The sequence below is a fragment of the Myotis yumanensis genome, unplaced genomic scaffold, assembly GCF_028538775.1.
Source record: "Myotis yumanensis isolate MYYU_CA2020_CCGP unplaced genomic scaffold, mMyoYum1.0.hap1 SCAF_12, whole genome shotgun sequence".
NCBI lineage: Eukaryota > Metazoa > Chordata > Mammalia > Chiroptera > Vespertilionidae > Myotis > Myotis yumanensis.
In genome coordinates this window covers 24,483,650-24,508,469 of record NW_027223763.1, presented here as the reverse complement: position 1 = coordinate 24,508,469, position 24,820 = coordinate 24,483,650, and the positions used below count along the sequence as shown (strand labels likewise).

At 38.8% G+C, this 24,820-nt stretch overlaps 1 pseudogene; it reads right to left on the bottom strand.

Moving 5' to 3' along the window:
- Positions 1 to 5,807: 5,807 nt before the first annotated feature.
- The window catches only part of LOC139021077 (serine/threonine-protein phosphatase with EF-hands 1-like), a 68,293-nt pseudogene continuing 49,280 nt past the window's right edge, over positions 5,808 to 24,820 (bottom strand).

Genomic DNA, 24,820 nt, shown 5'->3' with positions numbered 1-24,820 from the left:
TTCCCCAGTCTTCTTTTCGAAAAGAAAAGAGTTTATTCACCCAGAAAAAAGTATACACTAAAATGTTAAATTTATTCTCGTGCAAAGATTGAGGCAGGGCATTTTCTCTGGCCTGGTAGACAGCTACTGTACTGACTGGGTTCTGAAGGCTTCCTTGCTAGGGGAAAGATAGGGCTTTGTTCTGACACCTGGACACCATGGGCCTATGTGCCTGCTTCAGGTGTCATTTCCAGCGTAAATTCTGGAGAACACCTGGGTCTGCTTTGACTCTTTAGTGGGAGTTCTCCTAATTCCATGTTTCTCTAGGTCTCAAGAGACAACTAAAATAATAGCTATATTTGCCTCTTTGCCAAGAGTCTCACTGTTGGAGATAGAGTCTTACACCATACCTCCAACAGGAATGGGAAAGAGCAGAAGTAATAAGCTGTACAGGGAGTACTCCTCATTACTTGCTCAGGAGATGGCACAGATTTGGAGAGGAAAGGCTGGGAATTTGGGATGTTCATTGTGTTTAAGATGACTCCCCCCTTGTCCCCTTACACTAAAAGCATCTTATAATAGATGGGAGATTTCCTTCTTAGCTCCTGGACACTTGCAATCTTTTTGTGTTGTCCTTATATTGTGGTGACCCATAATGGTTTATGAAATGCAGGCAGTTTCTGGCCCAGTCTTTATGCCGTGGTCATAGAAAGGGTAACTCTTTTTGAAAAGCAGGAAAGTGTGTTTAATGCCAACTTTCCTCAGTTAATACACTTTCAGACATTGAAAGTCTTTTTTGAAGAAATATAAATACTTACATTAAAAAATATATAAATTTGAAATGAAAATAAACCAACAGGGTCTGAGGAAGGGAAAGGGACCGCTATAGGTTTATTTTAAATACCAAGATCTCCAGTAATTAAAGTTTCCTTTTATATACAACTTTAAGGAAACAATATGATTTTATTTGTATTTGTTTATTATGTACACTGTTCTCACTGTTCATCTATATATACTAGAGGCCCAATGCACGAAATTTGTGTAAGAGTAGGCCTCTGCAGCCCTGGCTGCCTCAGCCCTCGCAGCCTCACGGCCCAGCGGCCCCGCCCCCTGCCCCCCGCCCCCTGCCCGTTCTGGAGGGTCATTCTGCTGTCCGGTCTAATTAGCATATTAACTCTTTATTATATAGGATAAAAGCCTAAGCAACCGGCCAACCGGTAGCTATGATGCACACTGACCACCAAGGGGCAGATGCTCAACGCAGGAATGGAAACCGCAGGCATGGAAATATGGAACAGATTGATGAATCTCAGAGGGAAAGGGCAGGGGGAGAGGGCAGGAAGAGATTAACCAAAGATCCTTTATGCATACTAGAGGCCTGGTGCACAAAATTTCTACATGGGGGTGGGGGTGGTCCCTCAGCCTGGCCTGTGCCCTCTCACAGTCCGGAACCCCTTGCTCCTTACTGCCTGCCTGCTTGTTGCTCCTTACCGCTCGGCTCGCTGCTCCTTAGTGCTGCCACAGAGGCGGGAGAGGCTCCCGCCACTGCCGCTGCACTTGCCAGCAGTGAGCCTGGCTTCTGGCTGAGCAGCGCTCCCCCTGTGGGAGTGCACTGACCACCAGGAGGCAGCTCCTGCATTGAGTGTCTGCCCCCTGGTGGTCAGTGTGCATCATAGCGACTGGTTGTTCTGGTTGTTCTGCTATAAAGGTCACTTAGGCTTTTATTATATAGACTAGAGGCTGGATTCGAATCTGTGGACTGGGCCTTTAGTTTTAAATAAAAAGAAGATCTTTATATATAGAAACCTAAGTCATCTTTATAGATAAGAAAGTTCATATTTATAAAAGCTTCTTTTCCATTCAGGTCTTATGATATTCATAATTATGACTAAATTGAGCTTTATTTTATCCCATGGTTACAAGTTTCAAATTTGTATTCACAACCTGATAAAGTTGTAATTAGACATTATATATTTTATTCCCTGTGTTGCAATGTCCTTATGTATCTGACACTATGACATTTTCTGGATTTACTGCTGGAGATATCCCTCTTCACAGACCAGTTATTAGAAAATACATAATATTCAAAAGGAGCTAATGAGTGGGAAGCATCACATTTATTCTTTAAAAGATTTTAAATACTAAATGAATCCAAAGGAAAGCCATCTTTCATAGTGGTTTCCATGTTCATAAAATTCCCCAAATGTTCAGTTTTTTTCTTTGGTAATTTCATTTCTGCTGCAGATGTCTATTCAATTTATTTGTGATCTACCATACACTTTAATTTATAGTGAAAGTGCTGGCCCAGATTTGCAAAGAGATAACATTTTTTCCTTACCTCATTCCAGTTTCAATAGATATTTTTTCATTATTATTAAATTATCTTTGGACATTAATGCTTTTGGATATTGACTACTTTCACAAAGTTTCCCCCAGCTGTCACATTTTAAACCCAACACACATGGAACCTTCTTGTTCCAATATTGCTTTATATTTATCTTAATAAAAATTATTCTAGTCTTAAGTCTGAGTCATTCTACATTAAAAATGGACTTAGAAAATCAAAGGTTTGAAAAGAATGTTAGAGGCAAATAAAACATGTAATTTATTTGATTAATAAGTGTTATCTATATTATACCTGGAGAGTGATCATCTGACCTCACTTTGATCTTCCTCAGAGACAAGGAACTTATTCCTTGTTGCAGATACCCGTGGTCATCATTTAGGCCTAATTTCCCCAAATACAACTTGTGAGTCCTTGAGCAAGTTACTTACCCTTATATAGGTCAGAATGTTCTCATGTATATAGTGGAAGCGTAGTACTTGCCCTGCCTACTTCAGAAAAAGGCCAGTGGTTGGGAGAAATGAGTTTTGTGGTCAGAGGGGCCAGTGTTAAAAGTCTTAGCTCTGCTACTTAATACAGTGTGATTCTTGAAAAGTTAACCTTTCTAAACCTCAATTTCTTCATCTAGACCAGTGGTTCTTAACCTTGGCTGCACATTAGAATCACCTGGGAATCTTTTTAAAATCCTGATTTCTGGGCCTCATCCTCTGGAAATTCTGTTTCTTTGTTATGGGGTGAGGCCACAACATTAGTAACAAAGAAACAGAATTTCCGGAGGATGAGGCCCAGAAATCAGGATTTTAAAAAGATTCCCAGGTGATTCTAATGTGCAGCCAAGGTTGAGAACCACTGATCTAGACAGTAGGGAAAATAATAATACCAACCTATAGGTTGAAGATGAAACTTAACTATGTATTTCATTTGTGAAATGTAATTCTGGGCATATTATGTGTTTCCTCAATTATTTGTGGCATATTTATGCAAAATTTATAGGTACCTGTTTATGAAGATAAAATAAAATGTACACAAAAAAAGTGGTTTATAAGTATTAAGGAGCTATTCAGATGTGTTGGCACCATTACTTGAACATTCTAGTTTTTTTTTTTTTTTGAGCTGGAGACTTACAAACCTCCTGGGAACCTGAATGAAGCAACCACTGAGCCACAGGAAGGCAGATCCTTCTCAACCTTCTGTCCCTGACCCCAAATAGCACCACCCTCTATTGGGCAGCCACTGTATTACAGGTCCTTTGCTTTGCCTGTTTTATCATTGACCCTCACAACAGTCCTCCAAGGTAGGTATGGTGGTGCACATTCTACAGATGAAGAAACTGAGCTCAGCAAATTTAAATGCATTTAGTAACTTGTTTACATTTATATGTAAACAGCTTAAGTTGGAGAATTAAAATCAAAACTGAAGTTTATCTGTTTGTAAAGATGTATACTTTTCAATATGCCATGTCTTCCAGTGAGAGTGTAACAATAGTTGTTAGACAGATTTATAGCTTGTCCTGGATCTGCCTCTCACAAGCCCCATGTCTTAGGTAATTTGGTTTACTACTCAAGCCTAGGTTTCTTTATCTGTAAAATGGCAGTAGCAAGACCAACCCATGGGGATGTTGTAAGCATTAAGTTAGAAAGCACATAGTAAGTGATTAATGATAGCTGTTCATATTTTGTCTTTTGGTGCTTTCCATCTCCTGAGGGGTTGCTGGAGGTCTGCTTCTTTCTCTGCAGGCCAGCAGGGGGCAGTAGAGACCATAAAGGATATGACCAAATCAGGGCTATATACTTATACACTACCAGCTGATGTCCACCTCACAGTCTAGGAATCTTTGAATCAGATCCTGGTGCTCTCTAACTCTGGATCTCATAAGAAAAAAAGCCCTGATATTTTTACACAGTAACAAATACAAATACAAAACCACCACAATAGTAAACCCTAGTGTTTGCATAAGGCTGAGATTAGATGGTTTTATATTATACACGAAGGCAATCACAGTTGGCTCATGTTAATGGTTTCATTAACCTCATGAGGATGTTAACATCATTAGGAAAACAGAAGAATACTTCAAACTCCTCCATTAGACCCAATTAGCAGAGCGCTGCAGCACAAAGTGGGTCCAAGCATGCCTGTCTGTGCTCACGGTTGCAGCTGCTATGATCCCCATTAGATTGTCACTTGCCAGAGTCATTAAAGCAACCTCATTTGTGGTATGGAGACATCATTCCCCAAATAGATTGCTTTCAAGAAATGAATATTGACCCTAACTGGTTTGGCTCAATGGATAGAGCGTTGGCCTGCGGACTGAAGGGTCCCAGGTTCGATTCCGGTCAAGGGCATGTACCTTGGCTGTGGGCACATCCCCAGTAGGGGGAGTGCAGGAGACAGCTGATCGATGTTTCTCTCTCATTGATGTTTCTAACTCTCTATCCCTCTCCCTTCCTCTCTGTAAAAAATCAATAAAATACATTTTTAAAAAAAGAAATGAATATTGGTAAGTAATAATGATGACAAATTAACACAAGATGATAAAGTAAATACAAATGCAGACTGGATCCAACGTTGATAGATGGAATGCAGGTGGTATATCTTAGTTGCAGTTGCTTTGAAATATTATGTTTCTTTCTTCATTTTTTACAACATCTATGAGATCCGCATTATTTTTATTTTTACTCTTGGTTTTTCTGGCTTGCTCTCACTTGCTGTCATGTGCCCCTGCAAAGTCCTCTATGTTTCTCTGGTAGTTTTCAAAGGTGGCAGTGGTGTGGGAGCTCACATGTATTATGAACAAACACAACTGATTTCCACGTGGCATGTGTAGCTTAATTCCCCTTCTGGTCTCATGTCCTCATAGGCAGGGATCAATTCCTCCCACTGGCCATGGTTCCCTGTGCTCTGTAATGTGGCTGCTGCTTTTCACTGGCTATTCCTATAGGTGCTTTCCACCTCTAGAGGTGTCACACTTGTGGTGCTTTATGTCCAAGTATGTGTGTGTGTATGTGTGTATGAAGGTTGTATCTTTCCTTTTCTTAAAAAAATCACATTCTATTAGACAAACTCAGCACAGTACCAAGGGGCCCCTGGATTCTTTATGAACGGAGACATCTTTTGGTACACCCTACCAATTCTCATCCTTCCAGATTGAGTTTAGATACCCTAATCTCTAGGGATTCTTCTCCAGATCCCAGGTTGTGTGTGAGAATCCTCCACCCCTTTGATCCCAAAGCACCCTGCTTATTGCCAAAGTGTAGTGAGTACTCCTTATTCACCTTTGTATCCCTACCACTAGGACAGTGCCTGTCCCATAGTGGGTGCTAAATCCATGTTCATGAAATGAACCTAATCTCCTCTTTGTTTTTTTTTAGAGATTGCTCCTGGTCCTGTCCCTTCCACCCCTTTAACTTGCTCTAATCATCTCTGTCTGCTGCCTGCCTTCTTAGATATATCACCTTGAATGCTTCTTTTTACCTAGGTCTCTGGATTACTGGTCTGGTTTTGAACGGAGCACCAATTTTTTTTTTTTTACATTCACCTTTTGATAAAGAGATCTTAAGCACATTGCCTTACTTACATAGTACTGGAAAACTCGAAGGGTCAGACCCAAACCCAGCCTGATGTAAGCTCCTCGATCGCTGCTGCCTTCATAATAATTAGAAGCAGAAAATACACTAATAACCTTCCCATCATGTCAAATTCCATACCCTTCAGACTTTTGTTCATGAAACCTAATGAGCATCTTCCACTGGCATTTATTGAGGAATATAATAAGTATTGGGAGGTAATATCTGGTCCAGAATAGCAGCCCCCCTTTTCAACATGTGTTTGGATGCAGCCTCTTCTGCCTCTGGGATCACGCCACACAATACTGAAAACCTGTTCCCACCACTCGTGCTTTGTTCACGGTTCAGAAAGGGATCCATCTGTTCTGACTCCCTGAGGTATATCTACTTTATTTCTCTTCAGGTCAGTATCCTGGTCTCCATCTATTGGAATTAGTGACATCAACACATATTTCATTTTGTTTCTTTCTAAATGGTGAAGTAAATCATAATCTTTGGAGTTTGATACACAATCATGTGTGACCAAGACTTCATTGTCAATGATTGTATGAATTGGGAACCAGGCATAGACTTGTTCCAAGATTTATAACCCCCCAACCCCCCATGTAGCTTATATTTATGTACGACTTCTTTTGTGAAGCTGAATCTCATATTTATCAAAAAGTCTTGATGGTTCCCTCTGTTCAAGTCCAGGTCACCAGGATAGACAAGAAAAGTCACAAACAGGATCATTAGGATTTCTACGAAGTTTTTCCTCCATCTAAAAAATTACCATGAAAAACATATGGATTCTTCCCTGAGGGGAAACTATTCTTGTAGAAGATGAAACAGAGATAATCTAGTTTCCCATGTAGATCATCACAGATTGCTAACTGTTTAGAGGGGCAAGTTTTTATTTTTTAATTATTTTTTTTCAATTATAGTTTATATTCAGTGTTATACTCTATTAGTTTCAGATGTATAGCAAAGAGGTTAGAAAATAATATGCTTGACAGAGAGGTTGTCCCTGCTGCTTCAGGTACTCACCAGGCCCCATTCATATTTATCACAATCTTATTGACTATAATCCCTATGCTGTAATCTCCATCTCTGTGGCTATTCTGTAACTGCCAATTTGTAATGCTTAATCCCTTCACCTTTTTCACCCAGCCCCCTAACCCACCTCTCTCTGACAACTTTTAGTATTTCTCTGTATCTAGGAGTCCGTTTCTAGTTTGTTTTTTATTTTGTTCATTAGATTCCACATGTAAGTGAAATCACATGGTATTTGCCTTTCTCTGTCTTATTTCACTTAGCATAATACCCTCTAGGTTCATCAATGCTGTCCCAAAAGGTAAGATTTCATTCCTTTATACAGCTGAGTAGTAGTCCACTGTGTATAGGTACCACAGCTATTTTTATCTACTCATTTATTGATGGGCACTTGGGTTGCTTCCATATTTTTGCTATTGTAAATAATGCTGCAATGAACAGAGGGGTGCAGATATCCTTTTGAATTAGTGTTTCAGGTTTCTTTGCTTTTATTTTCAGAAGTGGAATTGCTGGGTCATAAAGCAATTCCATTATTTATTTTTTGAGGAACCGCCACATTGTTTTCCATAGTGGTTGTACCAATCTGCATTCTGGAGGGATATGTTTGATGTGAGTAAAATTCAGCATTTGTTTTAGGACTTTCTTGGTTTCCAATAGCATTTCTAAGACATAATAAGCATGAAGAATCTTTGTTCCTTGAAGGACTCAGTAAGTAAATCAGTATCAGTAGATGTGAGTAGAAATTACAGCCAAGGGCCACTATAGGAGTCTGGGACACCTATCAGCCCCAGGTAGTCCTGTCTGTCCTTGTTTTCCTGATGTAACTAAACAGCAGACTTACTAATTCTGAATCTTTCTCACTTTTATTGTGTAGTTTTCCAACATGAAGGAAAAGAAGTTGGAGAGCTGCAGTTGGCCTTGTTCACTGGCATATTTGATGGACTGGAAGATGGTGAGTGCGTAGTGTTGTCTTATCTTCAGCCGAGTGCTGTAACCTTGGTGCCAGTTCTGGATGATCAGTGCAGATCTTAGTGTATTCTCAGATTTCTTGATTTTTGTTGAAGATGAAGCCCACGTCTTCTAGATTTTGTACATTCAAAAAAGCTTCAATTTCTTATTCCAAGATGGTTTGAAGAATGCCTCCCTTATGCCTGGCTGGTGTGGCTCAGTGGTTGAGCATCAACCTACAAATCAGGAGGTCACGGTTTGATTCTGGTCAGGGCATATGCCATGGTTGCAGGCTCGATCCCCAGGAGGGGGTGTGCAGGAGGCAACTGATTAATGATTCTCTCTCATCATTGATGTTTCTATCTTTTTCTCCCTCTCCATTTTTCTCTGAAATCAATAATAATAATAAAAAAGAATGCCTCCCTTTATGCTGTCCCAACTTTTTGGGTGCTAAGAACATTTAACATGTTGTCTGGCCTCTTAAACATTTTTAAAAAGTGTATTGACACTGTATTCTTAACTATAGGCACCATATTGTAAAGCAGATCTCTAGAACTTACCTTGCATAACTGAAACTTTATATCCATTGACTATCTCAATTTTCCCCTCCTCTCAGCCCCTGACAACCACAATTCTACTTCTATGAGATTGATTATTTTAGATACCTCATATCAGGGCAGTATATCTTTATAAGGGCATATTTATATTTGATGAGAATCAATTTGTTGCAATTATTTGAACTTACATGACAAATTAATTTGTGTGTAACTAAAATCCAACAATTCTGAGCCCATCATTGTCTGTTTCCATTATTTAAGTCCCATATGGTCAAAGTCATAGTTATTTTAACATAGTTTTGAGCAATGTTCACTAAAGAACTAATTCTTGGTTGAGTACATGCTGAGTATTAGATTATTTATATCAATATTTTCATGAGATAATATTGTTTATAGATAGAGTAATGAGGTTCAGAGAGATTAAATAATGTGTTGAAGGTCACACAGCTACCAAGTGTATCAGCTGGAACACATACCTAGGCTAGCTCACTCCAAGGCAAGAACCAAAGCTCTTACCACCCAAATCTATGTTGCTGGAAGTTTGAGTTATTGGCATAGGAGGCTCTTAATTACATGTGCAGAAAATAAACTGGCGGACATTAGGCAGGTGTGGCCATAAACACTGCTTTGTTTCAGTGGATTTAATTGTCTCCTGCTATGGCTTGATTGGCTGTGAACACACTGATAGAAAGTAATCAAGGAGCTGAATGCTTCATAGGGTCTCCACCAGGCCAGCAGAGAAGTGAATGTGTCCTTTGTTTTTAATAGGCCAAATATTTCTCTCTTGTTCCCTAGGAGGCAATTGGAATAGACATGCTAATAGCTCCCCTTGGGGCATTAACCGGAATCAGATTAGTGAAGTGAAGCTTAACTTGGTCATTGTATTCCCAGTTCACAAAAAAACAGGAAATGAATGGTAGTGGGAACAGACATATTTTCTAATTCATCAAACCTTACAAATTGAATTATTGCAATATATTCATTATAGTAATTACTTCATGGGCTTAGTAATATAAAAGTATCACTTCAGATAAATTCCCATTTTTCTGCTGTGGTTCTTTTAAGGCAAGTCTTTTCTACTATAATGAATATATTAATAACCAACATGGACCCCTCCCCTTACCTAGATTACTGATTCCTCAGTGACAGAGTCCCATGATCTACGTTTAGTTTGTGCCTTATAGGTGATAAGCGCAGCTTCCCTGTCTGTGGGGCATGGATGACCTCTATGAAAGTGAAGTGTGCACACCCTCGTGAACTCTGGCCATATGTTTTGAGTGTCTTATAATCATGACGTAATTTTCAAGACATCATTTGAGGAGTCAAAGAAAGAAATAATAGCTATCCCATATGATCTTTTAACATTTTTTTTTTCCCTGAGATAAAGTAAGAGAGGTTGAAAATATCTTAAATCAGAAAAGAAACTTATGGGCAATAGGAATCCCCGGTTTGGGGATACTTCCATTCTGGGGGTTTAGAGTTGTTTCATGGAGGATCAAAGTGCAACTGTAAGTAAACTTCTAAGGTTCCATGTAAACAGAGGCCTGAAAAGAGAAACAAGACAGGCTTTTAGTGTTTCAGTGCATTGTGTTTTTCTCATAATCCACTAAATTACGAATTTAATGAAGTTTTTCAGATTCCTAGGAAATCAAATGAGAGTTGTGTATTTTCAGTTGAATTATGCAGCTTGACTATTGACATGTACAATACTTAATTTATTGCTGCTTACACAGTTATGGACAATCAGTGTAAATGAGCAATGAATTTGGCTGCATTTTCAAAGCAATAGCCTCACTTGGGAATATGAACAATAAATGGATGTGGCAGCTCTCCAAAGGGAAGAAACTTTTTTCATGGATATCCCATTTGATAGCATAACTATATATAACTATTTGGTTGAGCAACAATATGTTTTTATCTTCAGAGCTGTCATTATCTTCCTGGCCTGTGCTAGAATCTGTGGTTTCTGAAATAAATAAAATAGTCCTTTGATTTCAAAAAAGCCTATAGTCCTTTATTGTGTGTACCCTGAGGAAGAAGATAACTACTATGAAGTGCTTCTGGTGGCTAATTGGGTTCAAATTTAAAAAGCAGAACCCAGCAGTCATTTCTATATAGGGGCATCTCATGTAAACTATACTGCACAGAAGAATCTGTACTGAACTGCCTGCCTGTACTGTGTTCCTGCCTTCCGAGCCAGCCCTTATAAAGGAGTTCCTGGAATCCTATTTTAACTAAGAGAACTGAGGCTTTCCCCATCTAATTGGAACTGCACAACTTCAACCAACCAGAGTAACTCCATTCTGACCAATCAGGACAGTGCCTCTTTAAGCAATCACACTGTATATTTGGAGTCCTCATTTGCATGAGGACAGACCAATCAGGAGTCAGGGGTAGGGACTTTTTTTCTATATAAACCAGCTCCCCGCTGTCTTGGGGAGCACACTTTCCCTTTCCACTGAGGATTTAAGACTATGTTTTCCTGACTGAGCTGAAACACCAAAGATGTCTTGCCAGTGCATAATGGAACAGACCAACCTAGACCAGCACAGTGCCAAGCAGACCAGCATGGAGCAGGGCCTGGCCTCAAGGCCACCTAGCCCAGGGCCACCTCCATAGCTAAGCTCTATTCACAGTCTTTGCACTGAATAAAGTTTCCTTCTTCACCACACCATAAGTTGAGGATTCTTGTTGGTGCTGAATTGGTGCCAACAACCATTGGTTGAGGATTAGAAGGTTGAACTATTTATCTTTAGTAAGTTGAATTGTGTCTTATACCTATTATCATATCCAATGAATTAAGGTTCTGTATGATAAATTATTTTGTAAAGAAAATATCATTTTTGTAAAAATAAGTGACTACAAATTGATCTTTTTGTATTCTTTTTCTTAATGTGGGGGCCTATCTCAACATATCTGCCTCTTAAAACAGGTGTTTCAGATAATAAGATGTGGGGGGGACTTTAGGCTTTGTGAGCCTCCTGTCTTCTGGCTACTTATTTCCCACTTCCCCCCCTCTCAATCCTCCACTTCAGGGCTGCTTCCCTTACTGGTTCTCACATGGCTTGTTCTCACCTTCCTTAATAATTTGATCAGTATGTCTCTTTCACCCAGAATTTATTTACTCTGATAATACAATCTTTCATTGATTTTTAGGGTTTAGTCCAACTTCTTCCTTCTTAAAGCTTGCCATACCCTTATCCAGAACTTCCTTTTATTCATTGAATTCTGGGAATAATGCCAGACCAATTAGCACTTCGTCAGTTTCTAGTGTTATAATAATATTAATGATAACAAAAACAAGAACAATTTTGATTAAGTGCTTAGTGGGTTCCAATGTTACAACCACCTAACACACAGGCACTATTATTATCTTCATTTTATAGATGAGAACATTAAAGCCCAGTGGACTTTAGTAACTGAATCATGGCCACAGAGCTGGATAGTGGTGGGGCTAGGAGTCAAACCCAGACTATTGGACTCCCAAGCCTGAGCTCCTGTTTACTGGTGTTTCTCGGTGTGTCCTTCTGGCCCAGTGCATTAGTTAGAGTCACCTATGTGGGTGCTGTTAAAAAATGCAGATTGCCAAAACCACCCCAGATCTGCTGTCCTGGAATCCTTGAGTCTAGATGTGGAGCCTGGGAATCTGCATCTCAACATGCTTTCCAAGTGATTCTTATAAACTGTATTTTGAGAACTATTGCACACACTTTGCTGACTTTTCATTTTTATATTCACCTCTCTAATCAGACTGCAAACATTTTGAGGTCAGGGATTGTTATCAACTACATTCTGAATCCTAAAAATCCCAAAGTTTGCAATAGACATTTAGACATTTATTACCTGCCTACTCAATACTTGCATTTTTGATGTTGGCAGCAAAATTAAATCTATTCATTAACAATGGGAAAGATTCAATATGATGGAACTTCCAATCAAAGCATCTGGTAATAATGGAAGGCCCCACAGAGTTAGAACCCAGAGTTAGGACACAGTCTCATGAATACTCTAGGTTCTGACTGACACTCACTGCATCTTAATTTCCTGCTTCAGTTTGCCTGCCTTTAAAATTGAGGAGATTTTAATAATAAAGGAATAGAGATATTGGTCAGAGTTAATTATAATTAGAATATAGAATTTTAAAAGTGATAAGACTAACATACCACCTAGAAATTTAAGATAAATGAAATTAGCTCATTATTGGAGTGAGATCATACAGGGTCCAGAAAAGCACTCTTACAATCCATTGTAACAAAACTTCCATATTAATTCAATTTAATAGATATTAAGGGGCCACACCAAACTGTCCTATATATTCTGAGGGTCTTGGCAATTGTTGGACAAGCCACTAGAAGTCTGTCGTTGTTGTGTAGTGACAAGGTCTTCTTGCCCACACCATCCAGTCCATTATTTAGATATCTTCCAATTCAGTCTCATAGTTTTAGAGATGAACTATGTAATCTCCCAAGGTCAAGCCAGATTTTAAATCCAGATCTTATTCCAGATTCAGTGTTCTCCCACTACTGCATATTGCTTCCTTTGTAACATGTCACTGAACATATGAGCAAGAGAATAGCCTAGGTAACATGCAAATAAGGCCAATAACAGAAAAGAGACTTATTTTATTCCTCATTTGTTTTTGCTAACCAATCTCTTATGTGGTATCAGCTCCCAAAGGACCATGGTTATTGAATTAGTTATTTAAATTTTATCCATTTACACTCAAAATTATGAAATACGACCCTTTATTTTTAATCTGAATGCTAAGTATATCACTAGGCACTTGTTACCATTAAACTTGAACAATTGGCTAATGTCCAATTAATAATTTAAACCTTGTGGAATCCTGTGGGTTACTCTCCTACCTAAATGTGTTGCTAATTCTAATCAAAATTTTGTATAAGGAATAGTATTGGAAACAACAACAAATGGAAAATGTGAACATCATCCACGTACTCTGTTGAGGATGGAAAATGCCTAATATTTATTTAGAGATTCAATGAACTGAGGATAGACTATGCTACCTTTATCTTTCTGGATGTCATTTGTTAAGCTTTTGCCGTGACATATCTGTCTGTTACCTGCCTGTAACTGTTTCTAGATATTTCCATAGAAATTTATTTATTATATTTAGATATTCAGTTAGATATTCCTGACAGGGGAGTTTAAACATTATAAAAATATATAATTAAGTAGTTTCTTAAGGATCTATGTACTCCAAAAAGCTTCTCTTCTCTTAGAGAAATCTTAGGATGAGTTAGCCAGTGTACACACATTGCTGAAGCCCATCCAAATGGAAGATGAATTCGGCAGCCTCATTCCTTTAATGGCCTCCTGCCTGAAATAAAACTGGTGAGCAAATAGTACTTATCGTAGTGATGTTACCATTTCATATCACAGAGTGACCGCATAGTGTCATAAACAGAGTCCAAAAGTGCTGACTTTTAAAGGCAGTTAATTTTTTTTTACTTGCTACTGTTTTATAGCTTTGCATAAAATGCTAATGCCACGACATTTGTAGAACTATTAAATCATTTTAACGAAAGAGTAACAGTTATATAACTAATTCATTGGAGTGCATTTCCCTTGCAGAATTCTTTAATAGTTGATTGTAATGGGAAGGAGGTTTTTTTTTTGTTTTGTTTTGTTTTAGCTCCATAATTTTGTTCTCACATGGAACCAAATCCCATTATTTTAGTGTAGTTTGTCCCTAAGTCTAATGGAACCAAATCTATTGACAATTTGTTGTCCCAAATCTGGGCTCATTTGCCTCATGGCCCCCACTTAATTTGATCTATAATCTAGGCAAGCCAAGCCTGCTTTTATTGAGAAATATGGCTTTCTGCTTCCCTTTTAAAGGTTTAGGGGTAAATATATAGTCGTGCATTTTCATTTACTGAAAAATGAGCTCAATTGCCATAACACTCAATCAAGGAAAATATTTGGGCTTTAACAATTATCTTGTGATCACATAAAAAGACAGCTGGGATTGATTCTTATCCTGGGGCCCCATTCAGCATATGCTGTCAAACCAGGGCCTCTGTAAGAGGAAATGGCTGAAAATTCTTGGAGACATTAAGCACTGTGAACAGCAGAATCAGATCTGCACTCCCAAATAGATCACCACTGTACAAACTGCAGCTTTCTCCTGGAGGAGAAATGATTCTTGTCTCTCTCTATCTGCGTTCTCTTTGTCTTTCCAGACAAAAGTCCCGTCCCCATTTATAAATAATTCTTGAACAAAAATTTTCTTTCAGAAAATTGCATTTTCAGATACCCTCAAATGCTTGGGAATTGCAGAGAATTAGCTTCATTGTCAACATATTTTTTACCCCTCATAAACACATATATTTTCTTGTGAAATGTGGGCGCCTGAATTTACTTTGCTTATCCTGCCTGTAATTTTTTTTTTCACTTTTCATCACTTGATTTTCTTTTGAACCAGCTAATATTATTCTACTATAAGCTAAAAGGTTTTCCTGCTGAAATGTTCAGTTGTTCAGACATATATATATATTTTTTCACCCCAGGGTTTTTTTGAGCATAGTTGTAAAATATTGCAGAGAGATGCAGAAATTAGAATGTATTTCCTCAGGATGAACTAATTCTTTATTAAACCCAATATCTGGAACAACAATGCTTTTCTGCATTTTATCTAGTTTTGATTAATCATTTTGGAACAGAATTTTCTTCTAAAATAATTTCCATACATATCACTCCTAAGATACAACAGTGAAATTGATGTCCTTTTAATTCCCTGATGTTCAGTAGTTTACCATTCACACAGTGTTACTGATTTGATGAAACACATCTGTGCAGGTTCTTATTGGCAGCCTAGTTTACTATATTCCATCATTTACAATGAAAGGGCTAGAGTTTCTGTTTGTATTTGTGTATAAAATTTAATGAATATTTTTCAGATAGTTCATCAGAATGCAAATTTTGTCTGTTAAAATGTCACATTTCTTGTGGTTACTGTTTTACTCATTATTTTTTATAAACTGTAGTAAAAGTAAATTGAAAATCACTGACATTTAATTCTGTGTAAGATTAGCTATACATTAAACTTTAGGGATCTGATACTACTAAGAACAACCAACAATTGTACAGTAATTGAAAGTTTGTAAAACATTTTCACCAGTATTTGGCCCTCACAACATTCCTGTAAGGTACATTTGTAATCCAAGTTTTACTATTGAGAATACTGAGGTTTCTACTAATAAACTAGATGTTTGGTTCCTGCCCCCCCAGCTTTATTGAGATGTAACTGACAAATAAAATGGAATATATTTAAAGTGCATAGCGTGATACTTTGTGAAATGATTACCACAGTCAGGTTAATTAATATGGATGTTAGCTTCTGATCAGTGTCCTAGATGTCATTTACTATATGTTGCTGAATGAGCTGAAAAATTACATCTAAATTGTTTGTTATCAGGAAATAAGGATGAATATAAATACCTCATTTGCATGAGATATTGTGGCCACAACAGGACTGGTGTGTTTCCAGAAAGTTGTCATTCAGGTCTGCTGCGTAATATTATTGCTGGGTAGCCTTGGTTGTCAACTTGCTAGTAGATGTATTTTATTTTTATGTATTTAGGTAAATAGATTAGAAATATTTTTAATTTTTTTAGTATATATTTTTTATTGATTTCAGAGAGGAAGGGAGAGAGAGAGAAAGAGATAGAAACATCAATGATGAGAGAGGATCATTGATCGGCTGCCTCCTGCATGCCCCACAGTGGAAGCAAGCCTGTAGAATGTGCCCTGACCAGGATCGAACTTCCTGGATCATAGATTGACACTTCAACCACTGAGCCATGCCAGTTGGGTTAAATTGATTTTTTAATTTAAGAATAGTTGGTCTACAATCTTATATTGGTTATATTAGTTTCAGGTGTACGCTATAAGTATTGGACTATTTTATATCTTACAATGTGATAACCCCACTAATTAGATGCATTTTAGATGGTGCCTGTGCCATTGCCAGTTTAGCATCAGCCCATGAAAAGGCCAGGATTCTATCAATAAGGTGTAAGGTAAGCAAGTGTTTTTGATGGAAGAGTGTTAAAGGACTACAGATTCAAAGACTAGCAAGGACCTCACAGACCACTGTCATTTTCTTGTTCTTTCAAAAAGCCTTAACTGGAAAGAGTAGCTGACTGTCATGGGTGTATTTTAGTACAGAAAAACTTTCTTACTTTTTACTACTTCTCCCTTAAGCATGATCTATCCCTCTCTCCACCTATTTCAAATATAGGAATCGTTCTCTTGGGTAATAGCCATTTGGCTGAAATATCTGCATAATTACTTTCATAGTCATGACACATTTTTTCATGTGAAAACAAATTTAGTGTTTTCTAGGCTGTCTCTTCCTTTTTTCCTTCTAGACATTTTTCCTGGGTAATTTTGTGCATTCCCAAGTATTCAGATATTACTAATATACTGGATTCTTGATTCTGTAGCACATCATTCTGATGTTCCAGGCTTTTTATTTTTCAAATTTAAATCCAATTCATAATCTTGTCCCCAGAATCTTATTTCTTTGTCTTCATTAATGGCACTCCTATCTCATCAGATGCATAAGTTAGGAACCTCAGTGTTTCTCTTCTTATATGTAAAATAGGTTATTAATGTGTTGATTCTACCCCTCAAAGACTACTGATGCTGCCTTTTTCTCTCCATCTCCATGACCACAGCCCAGCTTTAGCCCCTCATCATCTCTTGCAGGGATCATTGTAACTGACCTTTGATGGCTCTGGTCTCTGTGCTATGGTTCTCTCCTTTCAATTTATCCTCTGCGCTCTTATTACTGATTTTACAAAGCTATGCCTTTCTGCTAGATTAAAATTTCTGAATGGTTTCCCTTAAGGTCAAGTTCAGTTCCGTAAGAGTTATAGTCAAAGACCTTCACAATCTGATTACAGTTTAACAACAACAAAATATATATGTATGTACATGTATGTTTATATATGCAAACATGAGTATACACACACGTGTATATGTATATATGTGCACTCTAGCTTATTTTTGCTATTTCCTACCATGCTGCCTATGTGCTAATCCCACTAGACCAGTGATTGGCAAACTCATTAGTCAACAGAGCCAAATATCAATAGTACAACGATTGAAATTTCTTTTGAGAGCCAAATTTTTTAAACTTAAACTATATAGGTAGGTACATTGTTATTAACTTAATTAGGGTACTCCTAAGCTGGCCTTTGCTAAAAACGTCCTCAATCTGAGGGGTTGACCTCAGCGAATGTACCTCCACTTCTTCTAATGCCACTTCTTCAAAATATACTCGCCCAGGTCGAAAACCGACTTCTGTGCATGGACCATGAAGTTTCAATCGCACTGTATGTGCGCTCCCGCATGTGGTATTTTGTGGAAGAGCCACACTCAAGGGGCCAAGAGCCACATGTGGCTCGCGAGCCACGGTTTGCCGACCAGTGCACTAGACCAGCAGTTGCCAACCGGTGGTCTGCGGACCACTGGTGGTCCATGAGGTCCAAAAGGTTGGTGACCACTGCTAGACAAGCCATAATTCCTCAAGTGTAATGTATATTTTCAAGCCTCCTTGCCTTTCCTTCTTCCTATATGATAATATTCAATTTATGCTCTATAATCAAGATCAATATTATTTCCTTGTGAAACCCCTGTTGACTATTTCTTCTCAATTCCTTGTTCAACCTTGTGCTCCCAGGTGGAATTAATGCCTGAGGCTCCTCCCACTCCCCCCCCCCCCCACCTTGTTATAGAATGGATCTGAGCATTGCATGTAGAATGGATTCAGTGGTTGCAATTCTGCCCATTCTTGAAGGAGGGAAATAATCAAGATTTACTCATGAGGCTTGGTCAATGGTTTTATTAACCTTAGCTGAGATGGTCTGATTTCTCCTCACCCGAGCCTATCACATCCCTTTTATTCTCAGACTTTTATGGTTAACCTCACCTGGGCAAACTATTGCCAAAGCTGGGGAGGGAAATTGTTCAGTAACCCAAGCTCTTCAGATGGAATGATTCAGTTTCTATGAATTGATTTCTCAGAATATTACTGATTTTTCTGAATCTGTGCTTGACCCAACTTTAGATAGCTGATCTTGTGCTGTTAGCCACCTGCCTGATCATTTTCTTCTGTCAATTACCTGCCATCTGAATCCCTGGGTACTGGACTGCTGCCATCTGTACCTGCCATCTCTCTTGGCTATCCGCCAAGCTGTCCAGTATTCTGTGCTTCTGTGGTCATCGGAAGTATTTTACCTTGATCCTCCTTGTTCTGACCAGTGACCTCTAGCTCAGAATCTTGGAGCCAGACTGATAGATAATTTGTTACCTTTGAAGGGAGATATTCTAAGGTACTTATAATTAGAATATAGTGCGGCTTTTTTTTGTGCTAAAAATAGAGAATATGGCTGAGAAAACGAGACCCTGTACAGGTAATTTTGACAGAGAGAAAAAATAGGGGATAGGCATTTAGGGGGCTCTGTATGGGCAGGTCTGAGTGACACATGACAGTAGTATGGTATCTAGGGAAAAGGTGAAGAGACATCAAAGATAGCTTCAGCAATTTCAGTATTTGGCATAGGCCCAGGCAGTTCGGCTGCATATGCCCTCACTATGCAACATAAAACAACACTCTCATGGTAGATATAAATTCACTAGCTAATTTATATAAGCTTTTAGAGTTGGGAGTAGGTCTGATCATTTAAATACATAATAAAAGCTCCATGTATCTCTTTATGCATACTATTACAGTTTCTAGGATCTAGCACCTGAAAACTGTTATTGGAGAAAATAAAAATTTAATTGGAATACTTCATTTCATAGAAAAATTCAAATTTAATTGCATACATTTATAGTATACAATTTATTATTGAAGTATTATTTAAGGTGGGACAGTGTCCTTCCTATACATTGGTAGGATTAAGCATTCAAAGACTTGCAGTGAAATAACATGACGTGGGTAGACATGGTTTGGGTATACTAGTTATCCAGAAATGCTGGCTGTCAGGGAGGGAGTGGGGTCTTTTCACCAGGCATAGGGTAGGGGTTGGTGAAAACTTGCCTAGTGATAGAGGCTGGACTTGGAGCAAGAACACAATGGTCTCAAATTTATTCTGAAAGGAAAAAGGTGGGTATAGCTCCAGGTAATCCAAAATCAATGCAGGGTGATCATTGTTTTGGGATATCTTTCCATATCCATATGGAGAATGTGGAGATAAATTCAGATTCTAGGGAAAGGGGCTGGAAAGATCTAGAATCCAGGAGGCAGTATGGTGCAATGGAACAAGTACCCCCTGTTACCTTGTCTATAAGATGGCAATAGCACTCACCTGAGGTATTGTTGAAGGTTAGAGGAATAATATGAGAGGTAATGTGTTAAATATATGAAGAACTTAGTATAGGGCCTTACTATTAGTAGATGCTCTCAGTAAATCATTCGCTATCCATAACTCCTAGCTATATCCAAGTATTTTTATTGGGCCTGGAAATCAAAGTCACCTTCATATAATAGGACTCTAGCCCAAAATAATGGAAATGTGGGCAGAGGTCCAGTCCTAGAAGAGGCGCTGCAGCCACAGGAAGGGTAATAAGTCAAATGAATGGGGCAAAGGTGGGTGGGCTGCAGCTGCCTGGTGCTGTCATAAAGCACTGATTTCTGTTCCGGGCTAAGAAAATGAGGGGATTAGAAACTATTTGATCATAAAAAGATAGTTTATATGATTTATTGATGCCAAATGTGCATAAGAGATGATCTTAAAAACAATAGTATAAAATGTCCAAGTCATTCTCTGGGGTTATAATAATGTTGTCTTGTCCTTTTTACCAAGAATGCTAAAGCATTTTTTTCCTGTTTAATGCTGTAATAACAATTGTTATTATTACTGACCTCATATCCCATTAACTTCTATGTGAAACAGGATGCTATGCAAATCTCTAGTGGCCAGACTAAACTCAAGGAAGACACTTAAAATCACGTGCCAACCAAAGAATGCCTTCCTTTATTACCCTGCCAGGGTGCTATATGACATGAGAAAAACAACCATGATAGGATGATCTCTGGGGAAGATACTAAGAGGGATAAGCACAGAGGTGAATGGGGTACTTCCCTATGCTGTGGATGCAGCTTCCATGGGGATTATCAGTTGTCAGTAGAAATGTGATTTCAGATCATAATTCATTCATGGTAATGCCCCCTATTGCTGTACATGGCTGATTTCCCCCAAATAAATGAAAGCAGGGGTTAAGAAATCTAGGGTCACTTATTTGTAAATCACACATTGGAGATTCTGTTGAAAACTTTATTAGAAAAAGACTACATGTGAAACATGAGTGAGGTTTGGCAAGTTCCTATTCGTTTATTCTGCAAGGTATAATCAGGTGACGAAAACACTCAGGCAAAACAACAGTTTTCATTTAGCAATTGTTTGTGTAAGCTGCTGCGTTTTCTTATGGTCCAAGAGCTAATGGTGTTTACATTTTTATATGGTTGAAGAAAACCAGAAAGAAGAGTATTTTGTGGCATCTAAAAGTTATATAAAATGCAAATTGCAGTGCCTATAAATAAAGTTATATTGCAACACAGTCACATTAATTATTTTCATATTGTCTGTGGCTGTTTTTGTGCTTCAGTGACAGAGCTGAATAGTTGCAACAGAGACCCTACGGCCCATAAAGCCTAAAATATTTACTGTCTGGCCCTTTATAGAATCAGTTTGCTGAGACCTAATCTTGACTTTCAGTAGAGCTAAAATAACATAACAAATCATGACTATTTTACTCTCATGTATAAAAAATTTAGGTCCTTAGAGGTTGAAGCACATTGAATGAGAAGGATTGACAAGTCCCTGCATTTATCATTTGAGAAAACGTGAAATTATAGTATCTGACACATAGTAGGTCTTTTAATTATTTATTAGATGAATGAATGAAATGACTATGACCTGAGGCAGAAAACATATGTATGCTAAATACTTAAATATGGTTTTTGGTAATATGAAAGGCTGTGACCATGATAGAAAATAGATCATAATATATATATTAGCAGTATATCATATGATAGACTGTTTATCTAAGATGATGATGATATGCTAATACTATTTCCTTCTCGGAATCTTATGGAAACCAACACTATATGTAATAGCCCTATTAAATAATGGTTGTGTTCTTAATGTTAAAAAAGAATAAAGGACCAAGTTCATTTGTTTTGGCAAGTGACACATATATTCTCAAGCTAGAGGGCAATTAATCTTTCCCCCAAACCTACTGTATCAATAAGGAATAAGTTCTGCTGCAACTACTAGGCAGCCTAGTTAACAGAGGCTTAAACAAACAGGTGCTTACTTGTTTATTTATCTTTCTAACTCAACTATGCCATTGGGGACCTAAGTCTTTTCTATTTCTCCCTCTATTGTCCTTGGCATGCTGACTTGTAATTGCATGGCTGCACTACAGCTGCTGCAGGACCAGACATAACACCTGTGTTTAGAGAAGGAAGACAGTGCTGTGGGATGGGTTGGGGTGGGTCATGGGGGATGATAAACCTCATCAGGTTAAGCAGAAGTTTCCAGTGGCTGCTGAATGATTTCTGTTTATGACCCAGTTTATGAATCAGTGGCCCAGTGCACAGACTCGTGCACATTGAAAGGAAATTAATTAGAAGAAAGATTTGTGTGGTAATTACATTACTGCAAAAAATTACATGTCAAAATAGTATATATAATATAGTATTATAAAATTAAAATACAAAATATTTTAATACTGCTATTTGCCCATTCTCTAATAGAAGTGTTAGAGATGAAAGAAAATTAGTAAAATGTATATGAAAATAATACATAAAAACAACATTTTATATTAAAACATGATATAAAAACAACATTGATAAAAACAATGATTGATAAATCTATATAATAAAAAATCAGTGGTTGTAATGCCATAACGACCAAAGACTGGTCACCAGGAGGCTGTGTGCACAGCGAGGTGTGTGCGGGTGGGTGGGGACTTGACTCTGGGTCTCGTGGCTGGGACTTGGGGGAGTCCTGTGGCGCCAGTGGGACTTGGCAGCCCCAGGTCTCGTGTGATTTCCTGTGAGTCTGGGTCACTAGTTGATTAATAAATAAACAACAACAACATGATATAACAACAACAAAGGGCCCATAGTTGATCTTCAGATACATTCTGGCATCATATGCGATTGGTGCCAGCAGGAGCTTTATATGTGTCCTACCTGCGTGAGTCAACGTTTATATTTAAACTAGAGGCCCAGTGCATAAATTCGTGCATGGGTGGGGTCCAGCTGGCCCGCCCTGATCGGGGGGCTGATCAGGTCGGGCTGGCCAGGGGGAGGGGCTGTGGGTAGTTGGCCGGCAGGCCCAGCCTCCCATCGGGGTGGGGGGGCCAATCAGGGGTGGGGCTGGCTGGGGCCAGGGGCCTCAGGCAGTTGGCTGCCTGGCCCCGTTCCCTTGTCAAACTTCCAGTCGAGGGGACAATTTGCATAGTAGCCTTTTATTATATAGGATTGCCAGTGCGCATCATATGTACCGGCCGGTTGGTTGGACAGTCGGACAGGTGTATGGTTGGTCACTTAGCCTTTTATATATTTAGAAGATAGCTAGAATTATCATATGTTCATTTTTAACTTCAAGAATAGGGTGGAGAAAGACAAATATCACATGATCTCACTTATTTGTGGAATCTAATGAACAAAATGAATTGACCAACAAAATAAGACCCGAAGCATGGAGGCATGGAACAGATTGACACACCTCAATGTGGGGTTGGGGAGACAAGAAGATATAAACCAAAGAACTTACATGCATAGTCCATGGACACAGGCAATAGGATAGTGAAAACCTAGGGTGAGTGGGTAGGGGCTGGGAGGGGAAGGGTAAAGGGGAGGGAAATGGGAGATAATCTGTAACACTATAATAATAAAAGCATAATATGCGAATTACACTGGATGTCCTTCCAGACATCCTTCTGATGACCTTCCAGACAAAGCCAGGGCTTCGAGGGAAGCCTGGGTCCCAGGTGCCTGCCAGTGGCTGGAGGGAAGCCCAGGTTCCAGGTGCCAGAGGGAAGCAGGTGCTGGCAGCCGGAGGAAGGAAGGCCTACTCTTGAATGAATTTTGTGCATCAGGCTTCTGGTCAACAAAAATAATTATATATATATATATATATACACACACATATATATATGGGTACACACACACACACACACACACACACACACACTGATTGGCCAGATTATCATGACCACCAGATATTTGTAGGCAAATTAGCCGTACACTGCATCGTATGCGATATGGAAGCCGAAGGCCTGTTCAAACACCTTTGCTGTCTGCAGTTACCAAGATAAAATGTCTCCAATTTGCACAGGAACACAAGGATCGGACAGTCGAGCATTGGAAAAAAGTCATGTGGTCCGATGAATCATGTTTCCAGTTGCATCATGCAGATGGCATAGTGAGAATTTGGCGGAAACAGCATGAAAGCATGCACCCCTCATGCATGAGTACAACCCTTCAAGCTGGTGGGGGCAGTGTTATGGTTTGGGGCATGTTTTCCTGGCATGATTTGGGCCCTTTAATTCGTGTGGAACAACACCTGAATAGCACAACGTACCTAAGTATCGTTGCTGATCAGCTTCATCCTATCATGTTGATGGCATATCCCAATGGAGATGGCTTCTTCCAACAAGACAATGCGCCATGCCATGGTGCTCGTATTGTGCAGGAGTGGTTTCAAGAACATGAGGGAGACCTTACCTTGCTTAGGTGGCCCCCACAATCTCCAGATCTCAATTCAATTGAGCATTTGTGGGACAAAGTTAAAAGAGCCATCAGGCAGCTGGTTCCACAACCATCAAATCTCACAGAACTGGACAGTGCTATTCATCAGGCATGGTGTCAGATTCCTCACATCACCTTTCAACATCTCGTGGAGTCAATGCCAAGAAGAATTGCCACAGTATTGAAGGCAAAAGGTAGCCCAACAAAGTACTGATGGGGTGGTCATAATAATCTGGCCACTCTGTGTGTGTGTATACACACACACACACACACACACACACACACACATTAAAGAATAGGCTGGAAATGTATTCAAACTTTAATGAAGACATGTAGGTAGAAGAAGGATGGCAGGCAGGCATGGATATTGGAAGTATTTGCTACACCCACCAATAAATGTAAGTAACCACTGTAGACATAAGTGCTCTAGCTTTTTGTTTGTTTAAGTACACTTTTAAAAGACATAAATGTTCTTAAGGGCCAAAGCCAAAATGGGCAATGAACAAAGCAAGATTCAGAAGCACCTGCTGACTTAGATACAAGTGATAGCTATTTTAGAGAATATGTCCATGTTCATTTCCAAATTATCCCAAAGCATGTT